Source organism: Galeopterus variegatus, unplaced genomic scaffold (genome assembly GCF_000696425.1).
Source record: "Galeopterus variegatus unplaced genomic scaffold, G_variegatus-3.0.2 Scaffold102, whole genome shotgun sequence".
Classification (NCBI taxonomy): Eukaryota; Metazoa; Chordata; class Mammalia; order Dermoptera; family Cynocephalidae; genus Galeopterus; species Galeopterus variegatus.
This window is the reverse complement of record NW_007726213.1, coordinates 708,971-715,563: the sequence shown is the minus strand read 5'-3', so window position 1 is coordinate 715,563 and position 6,593 is coordinate 708,971. Positions and strand designations below refer to the sequence as shown.

At 41.2% G+C, this 6,593-nt stretch overlaps 1 protein-coding gene across 6 annotated transcripts in view; it reads right to left on the bottom strand.

The window, feature by feature from the left end:
• BDNF (brain-derived neurotrophic factor) overlaps positions 1-6,593 on the bottom strand; it is a 60,723-nt gene that overhangs the window by 37,770 nt on the left and 16,360 nt on the right. Inside the window, exon 1 of one of the 6 annotated variants that reach the window (XM_008584182.1) lies at positions 813-1,144. The exons of 4 other annotated variants lie outside the window; for them this stretch is intronic. The gene's annotated coding sequence lies outside the window, so the exon portion shown is untranslated. Of the gene's footprint in view, positions 1-485; positions 570-812; positions 1,145-6,593 lie in introns of those variants that run through there. One more of the 6 variants, XM_008584196.1, reaches the window with a different exon arrangement.

Below are 6,593 nucleotides of genomic sequence, written 5' to 3'. Positions count from 1 at the left end.
CTCGCGCTCGGGTCAGACATTATTTAGCTCTTCGGTTGAGCTTCGATTGGTCAGACGGCGCCGCCCCCCGCCCCCCTCCCCCGGCTCGCCCGCGCCACCGAGACCCGTTCGGGGCGGCTGCTTAAAGGGAACGCCGCGCCTTTTCCTCGCCCGGGCTCAGCCCCCGGGGCCCCGAGGGCGCCTGGGATTCCCCGGGTCCCCAGCCTCGCGCCACCTCTTCCCCGCTCCCGCTCCCCCGGGGCCCCGCGACGTCTCCCCGCGAGCTCCGCGCCCGTCTGGGGCTTCTCGGCAGGACGCCGGCGGCTTGGACGGGCGGTCGAGCCGCCACCCCGGGGAACCCGCGTCCCGAGCTCTCTGCAGAAACCCGGGCAGTGCGCGCTGGGGCGGGAGGGAGCGAGTGCGAATCGGCCGCCTCGAGGTCTTCCTCCCCACCCCAGCACCCATGTTCTGGGGGAGAGGGCGTGCGCTTCCCGGGCCACGGACACACCTTCCCGCACCTTCACGCAGACGGAGCTTGCAAACGCGAGCACACAATGAAATCGCACAGAGCATGGGGGCTATTGGTTTACTCCGCTGCCTTAAACACTCCGGCTTAAACAGAGTTCGCGCACTGACCTCTCTCTCCGGAGCTTGCCTGATAGGAATTCCATCAAGATAATAACGGCATTTTTTATTAATGAACGCCCCAGATAACGTTACACCAACTTACTTGCTCCAACCGGGAAGCCGAGGCAATGACAGACCCACGAAAGCCACACGCTTTCCCGCAGACCCAACAGAGAAAAAGGGAAAGAGAAAGAAAGAAAACCCACCTTTTCAGTCACTACTTGTCAAAGTAAACATCAAGGCAGCTGCTCTGGGCAAGACTTCGGCCCCAAACTCCCAGACTCTATTATTTTGTTCACGTTCCCTTCAGTTAAAAAGGGGGTGCGGGGGACGAGTCTTTGGTGCCCGGTATGTACTCCTGTTCTGCAGCGAAGTTAAATTATTGATAGTGGAAATTGCATGGCGGAGGTAACACTCGCACCCCTCGAGCGGAGAGCTCCATTTGATATGGGCAGAGGCAGGGAGATTTCATGCTAGCTCGCCCGGGGGAGCGGCGGCGCAGGCAGCAGCCCTCTCCGCGGTGAATGGGAAAGTGGGTGGGAGTCCACGAGAGGGCTCCACGGTGCCTTGACGTGCGCTGTCATATGATACCTCCGCTGCCTCGAAATAGACACTCTAGTGCACGAATTACCAGAATCAAAATTCAGCGCATTTAAAATGATACATCTTTTATTAGAAGAGTTCCGTTCCAGGGCATTGCATGCTTTTGCAGATGTTTTCACTTCCAGCCCTAGCAAAGTTACACACGTAAGCCAATCCTTCTAATAATGAACCTGGGCAGCAAGGATAAATTTAAAAGGCTTCTGCTTTAACCAGAGTGGGGAGAAAGGGGTCGGGGGAGAGTGGGTTCAGTTAATTCTCCCCCACCCTAACCCCTGCCCCCAGCAGAAGAGCAGGTTCTCTAATGCCTGAGCCAAGACCCTCGGAAAGAACTTACATGGCTAAGGTCCAGTAGACTATTTTCAATTAGCCATTTGATGAACTCTGACAATTGTCCACCAGTCAATCTTAGCTAGTATTCCTGCTTTAAAGCTGAATTTTCTTCTCAGTTCAACCAATTTGCAAGCTCTAGGACAGACCTTAAAATTTAGAATAAAGAACCAGACAGCAGTACTTGGAATCCCTGGCCCTCCTCGGAGCATAAAAATCACCTGGGTGAGTGTTAAGATGAAGATTCCTCCTCCTGAAATTGTGCTTCCGTAAAGGTGGGGCAGGGTCCAGGAATTGCATTTTAAATAAGCACCAAAATTCGGATGCAGACAATCTGAAGTCACACTTTGAGAAACACTATCTCTTAAGGAGTGCAAAATGGGTATAAGAGGAATCTCCCGACCCCATCCCCAAATTCTGCAGGCAGTTTTATGTGTATGTGCATCTTTCTGTAATCTCAAGGGGGTTTGACTCGCTAAGACTCATAGCTGTAAGAATTTCCCGAAACATTCCAACATTAATTTTGCCAAAGGGAAAGATTTATAAACAGTTTCCTTTCCTGGACCCTCTTGTGGTTATCAGGAATGTGCTGTTGAACTGAATATATAATATTGTTATATACTCGGTTCAATTTACCCAGGAGCTTATAGTTAACAAAATGAGTTCACTAACATTAGCTATTTTAGAGCTTCTAAAGACTAATGACAAAAATTATTATTCCCGTTTCATAAATGAAGAACCTGAGACTCAGTGCTACAAAATAATTTACCCAAGTTCACATGGTTAAGTAAGAGAGACAAGACTTCAATGAACTCAAGAACCCTAGCTGGAAAAAACCCTGCTTCCACCCTCTCCTCCCCAATAAATGAAGCTACATGTTTCTTGGAAGTATTATCCAAATGTGTGATCATTCAGAGCGCCTTTGCAAATTGCTGGATGAAATAGTCAAATTATTCAAATATATGCATATTCTTAGAGTGTCACACATTTAGCTTTGCACCTCTGTCAACTTGGCAGAGCACATGACCAATACAAACTACCCTACAGCACAGATGGTAGAGTTTGTTGTGGAATATTTAATGTATGTGAAATATGCAGGGTAACCAGAAAGCAATAAAGGACAGAGGGCATGAAGCTGGGCTCAGTGACCTCAAAGACACTATGTATCTGTTCCAGGGGTGTAGGCTGAATGCAAACAAAATTTCCTTTAACATTGTAACACAATTTAAGAGGCTAGTTTTAAAAATAACAATAAACACTTGTACTAATTTATAAAGGACTGGAGGAAACGCTACCCCAAACTTTCTTTTTATAACTGTATGTTAACTTCAAATTGATGCTTACTTTCCAACTTTAAATTTGCTTGCAAATGAGCTATATCTCCAGGTTTATAAGCTCAGTTGTAATTTACTTCCTTTCTGAAAAATACCTGGCAAGTGAATGTTTAGAATCTTAGCTAGTATTCTCAATGCTGCTCAGTTAGATGTTATGGCAAATCTTTTACCTGCTAAATTCACATTGCCAGGTCAGCATTTCTGCTGAAGGAAAAAGTGTCCTCATTCTGAGACACTGATTGGGCAGATCTATGGCCAATCTCCCTATTCCTACTCTCCCTTGTCATTATATAAATAAATGTTTGTATCTTTGCTTTCCAGTGTGTGGTGCAGTTTTACTGAGGAAAAGGCAGAAGATTCAGAAATGTCAGAGATATTTAGAAATAAAAGATCAAATGCCAATTTAAATAAGTCTGATGAATCAGACTTCTTAACACTTCAGAGCATTTCCAAACTTTCTGCTTTACGATTATAGCATTACCAAACCAGACATAAAACACCTATTTGCCTTGAAAGTGTATCTTACATGCAAAAACAATGAGGCCAAAATGAACTGAAGTTGTACCAGTAACTTGCATGGAATTCTAATTTTTTTTTAAGTTGTTTAATTCAAGTAGCATATAGAGATAGTTTTGGAGGTGTAAGAGCAAACTTCTACAAAATTATATTTCTATTGTGATCAAGGGTGATTCTGAGACCATGCATTTCTGATTCTTCTTATAGGTTGGTCTCCTACATGATTGATATGTTAGGAGCAAAAATTACAGGCTTATGATCTGAACATTTTCTTTGTCACCAAAAGGAGGAAAAGCTTCACAGCTTGAAAGAAAATGCTATCTCACTTTTGTGGGGCTTAAAAATTAATTTTGAGTTAGTCTAAATCTTTTTTATTTTTGGTTATGTCCTAATACAATCCCAACCCAATGTTCTAGGAGGACAAAGGTCAGGAAGTAATGTAAAGTCCATCTATTTTTGTCAGAAAATACAAACTAATCCTCATTACCCAAGTGGGAGTAGAGGCAGTAGGCTCAGATTTGACATTGATATATTTTTTCTATTAATAATTTTAATTGGCTGAGGTCAATTCTACTATCACTAGAAGTGTTTTATGTTTAATTGTGTTTATTTAAGTTTCCTAGTTACTCCTACCTTCAGTCTTCCTTGCCAAAAAAAAAAAAAAAAAATTGTCTAGAATCGAGTGAATTGACCTAAAAAACTGTTGAAAACTGGAGTAATGAGCATAGGAAAAGTAATAAGTAAACAGAAAACTCCCTGCTGAGCACAGTGGCAAAGTTGTTTTCAAATTGATGCTGGATGATTTCAAAGGCCCAATACAGTGTTGAACTATGTCACTCACAATCCTTGAAATTACTACATAATGCCTGTCTTGAGAAAACCCTTAAGGGAGAAATAATTTCCCTGTTTATTAGTGATATCTATTCTCTGTAAGCTTTTTATAAACCTTATGAATAGCTCTATGCCATGCTCAAATGTGTCCAAATTGGTCAACACCTGTTATAGGAATTATGTAACCAGGAATGGCCATTAGTGCAGACAAAAGAAAGGAACCACAGTAAGAAAATTTTAGAAAGGCTGAGATTAGGAGAGTAGAAAAAGAGGGTCAAGAACTGATCTCATCTGGGAATAATATTTAGTTGAATCAAGAAAAACAGCACAAAAACCATTGTGGGACTGCTGAGACTAACCCCCAAGCATATGAAAATCATCAACTTGTAACCCTCTGAGTTACCAAATTCTCCCTGAGAACATTTAAAAATTAATAATGAAGAATGAATTGGTTTGCTTGTTGTAATATTTCTATAAGCATGGTCAAAAGAAATGTGAGATTGTGGACTTGGGACATAAGTCAGAGCTGACAATAATAAATGACTGGCATTTGTTGATTTTGCTGGGAGAAGAGCTTTGAGAAAAATTAACAAATTTAAACTGAAGAGTTTCTGGATACTGAATCAGATGTAAGAAGCAGATTACCTTGCTTTTGAGACCTGGCTATTTCGATTATATGATGATTGGAGTGAGGGATTTTCTACTGCTAAATTTTTTATTCTTCATTTTTTAAAAATGGAGAATGTTAGAAAAGTATGCAAAAAGACAACTTAGAAAAAAAAATTACTGTACTCGCCAAAGTCCTATTAAAAACACACACTAAGAATTTGGCCTATTTTTGAATGATTCTGAATATGAATCTACACAGTGCCTGTCTTTAGTGGTCTTTTTGACCAAAGACCTGGGCAGGATGTGCAACTGGCTGTCTTGTCCTAGTCCTCCAGAGAGCACAGGTGTGGTGGGAATAAAATCCCTCAGTAGCACATGTGAGCAGCATGGGTTAAGCTTTAGATTTATCTAGCATACATTTGGAAACACCTGAGACTCTTGACTTTCTCAAATTCAGTTTTCCTTCACTTTATAGTTACATTCATTCAAGTGATGAAAACTTGCTGAAAACTTACTATGTGTCAGACACTATTTATTCTATGGCCTATGATATAGGAAGATGAATAAAATACATTTCAGCCCTTTAGGTGCTCATATTCTAGGACAAAGAGTTGTATTTTAATCCATGGGGCCACTTGTGAATTTGTCAAGGGTAGGAAATTATATTTTGTTTTCCCTTGCTGTAGGTTTGGTGTATAGAAAGATGACAATCAGCATGCCCCTTGGGGCCAGAGGGTAGTAGTGATGGACAAGAAACTTTTTCCCAAAGCTGAAGGGGCACCCAGAGGCTGGAACCAGTGCACCAGTTATTCTTGGTTAGCAGTGTTTTACAAAAGGTAGACAAAGGATAAAGAGTGGAGGGGGTACTAGGAAGGAAATGAGACAAATAATTTTTGTTTGAGGCAAATAATTTTTCTGAATATGATTAGGTAGAGTTATAAAATGATAGGTCCAGAAGGGATCTTAAGACATTATTTCACCTTCCTCACTACTTATAGACTTATCATTACAGACCATGGACGTTGACTACACATACTTCTGAGGACTTTCTAGAATCTAGCAATGCTAGTGCTTGAAAGTTCCCGCTTGTAACACATTTTTGTTCTTGTTGCAATTTATATCTTATTTCATTTCATCCAACCTTAGTGAAGATGGAGAACAGCTGCTTACTAACCTCCTTGTGTTAAGTCACCACTGAGACTTTTCTCATAGCGAGAGATCAGATCTCACAACCTTTCTTCATAAACTCCAACTTCCAATCCATTAATCATTTCCTTTGGTCTACCCTGGACCTCCTCCAATGTCTCCATATTCTTCTGAAAATGTGGAGCCCCAAGCTAGACATGTGTGTGAAATTATCCAGGGCTCAGGAAACATGGGAGTCATGAATTATCTGAACACAGCTGTTGGGAAAAACTAAAGGGAAGATTCAATCAGATTGACAAATCTTCCCCCTGCAACATGGAGACAGAAGTCGTTTAATAAAAAGATGAAACTTCATATCAAAGCTATATCTTCTATTCTCAGCTTTTAGATGAAACTTCCCCCCCCCAATTAGATCTTGAATAGGATGTTTAGTTTTTACTTTTTTCCCTCCTCAACAAAATTTTTTAAGAACAAATGATTTTCCCAGATTCCAATTAACATCCTAAGCTGTGGACTTTTAACTGTTAAATTGAGATAGTGCTTTCACATTCTCAGGTGTTTATATTTTGAGATATATATATATATATATATATATATATATATATATATATATATATATAC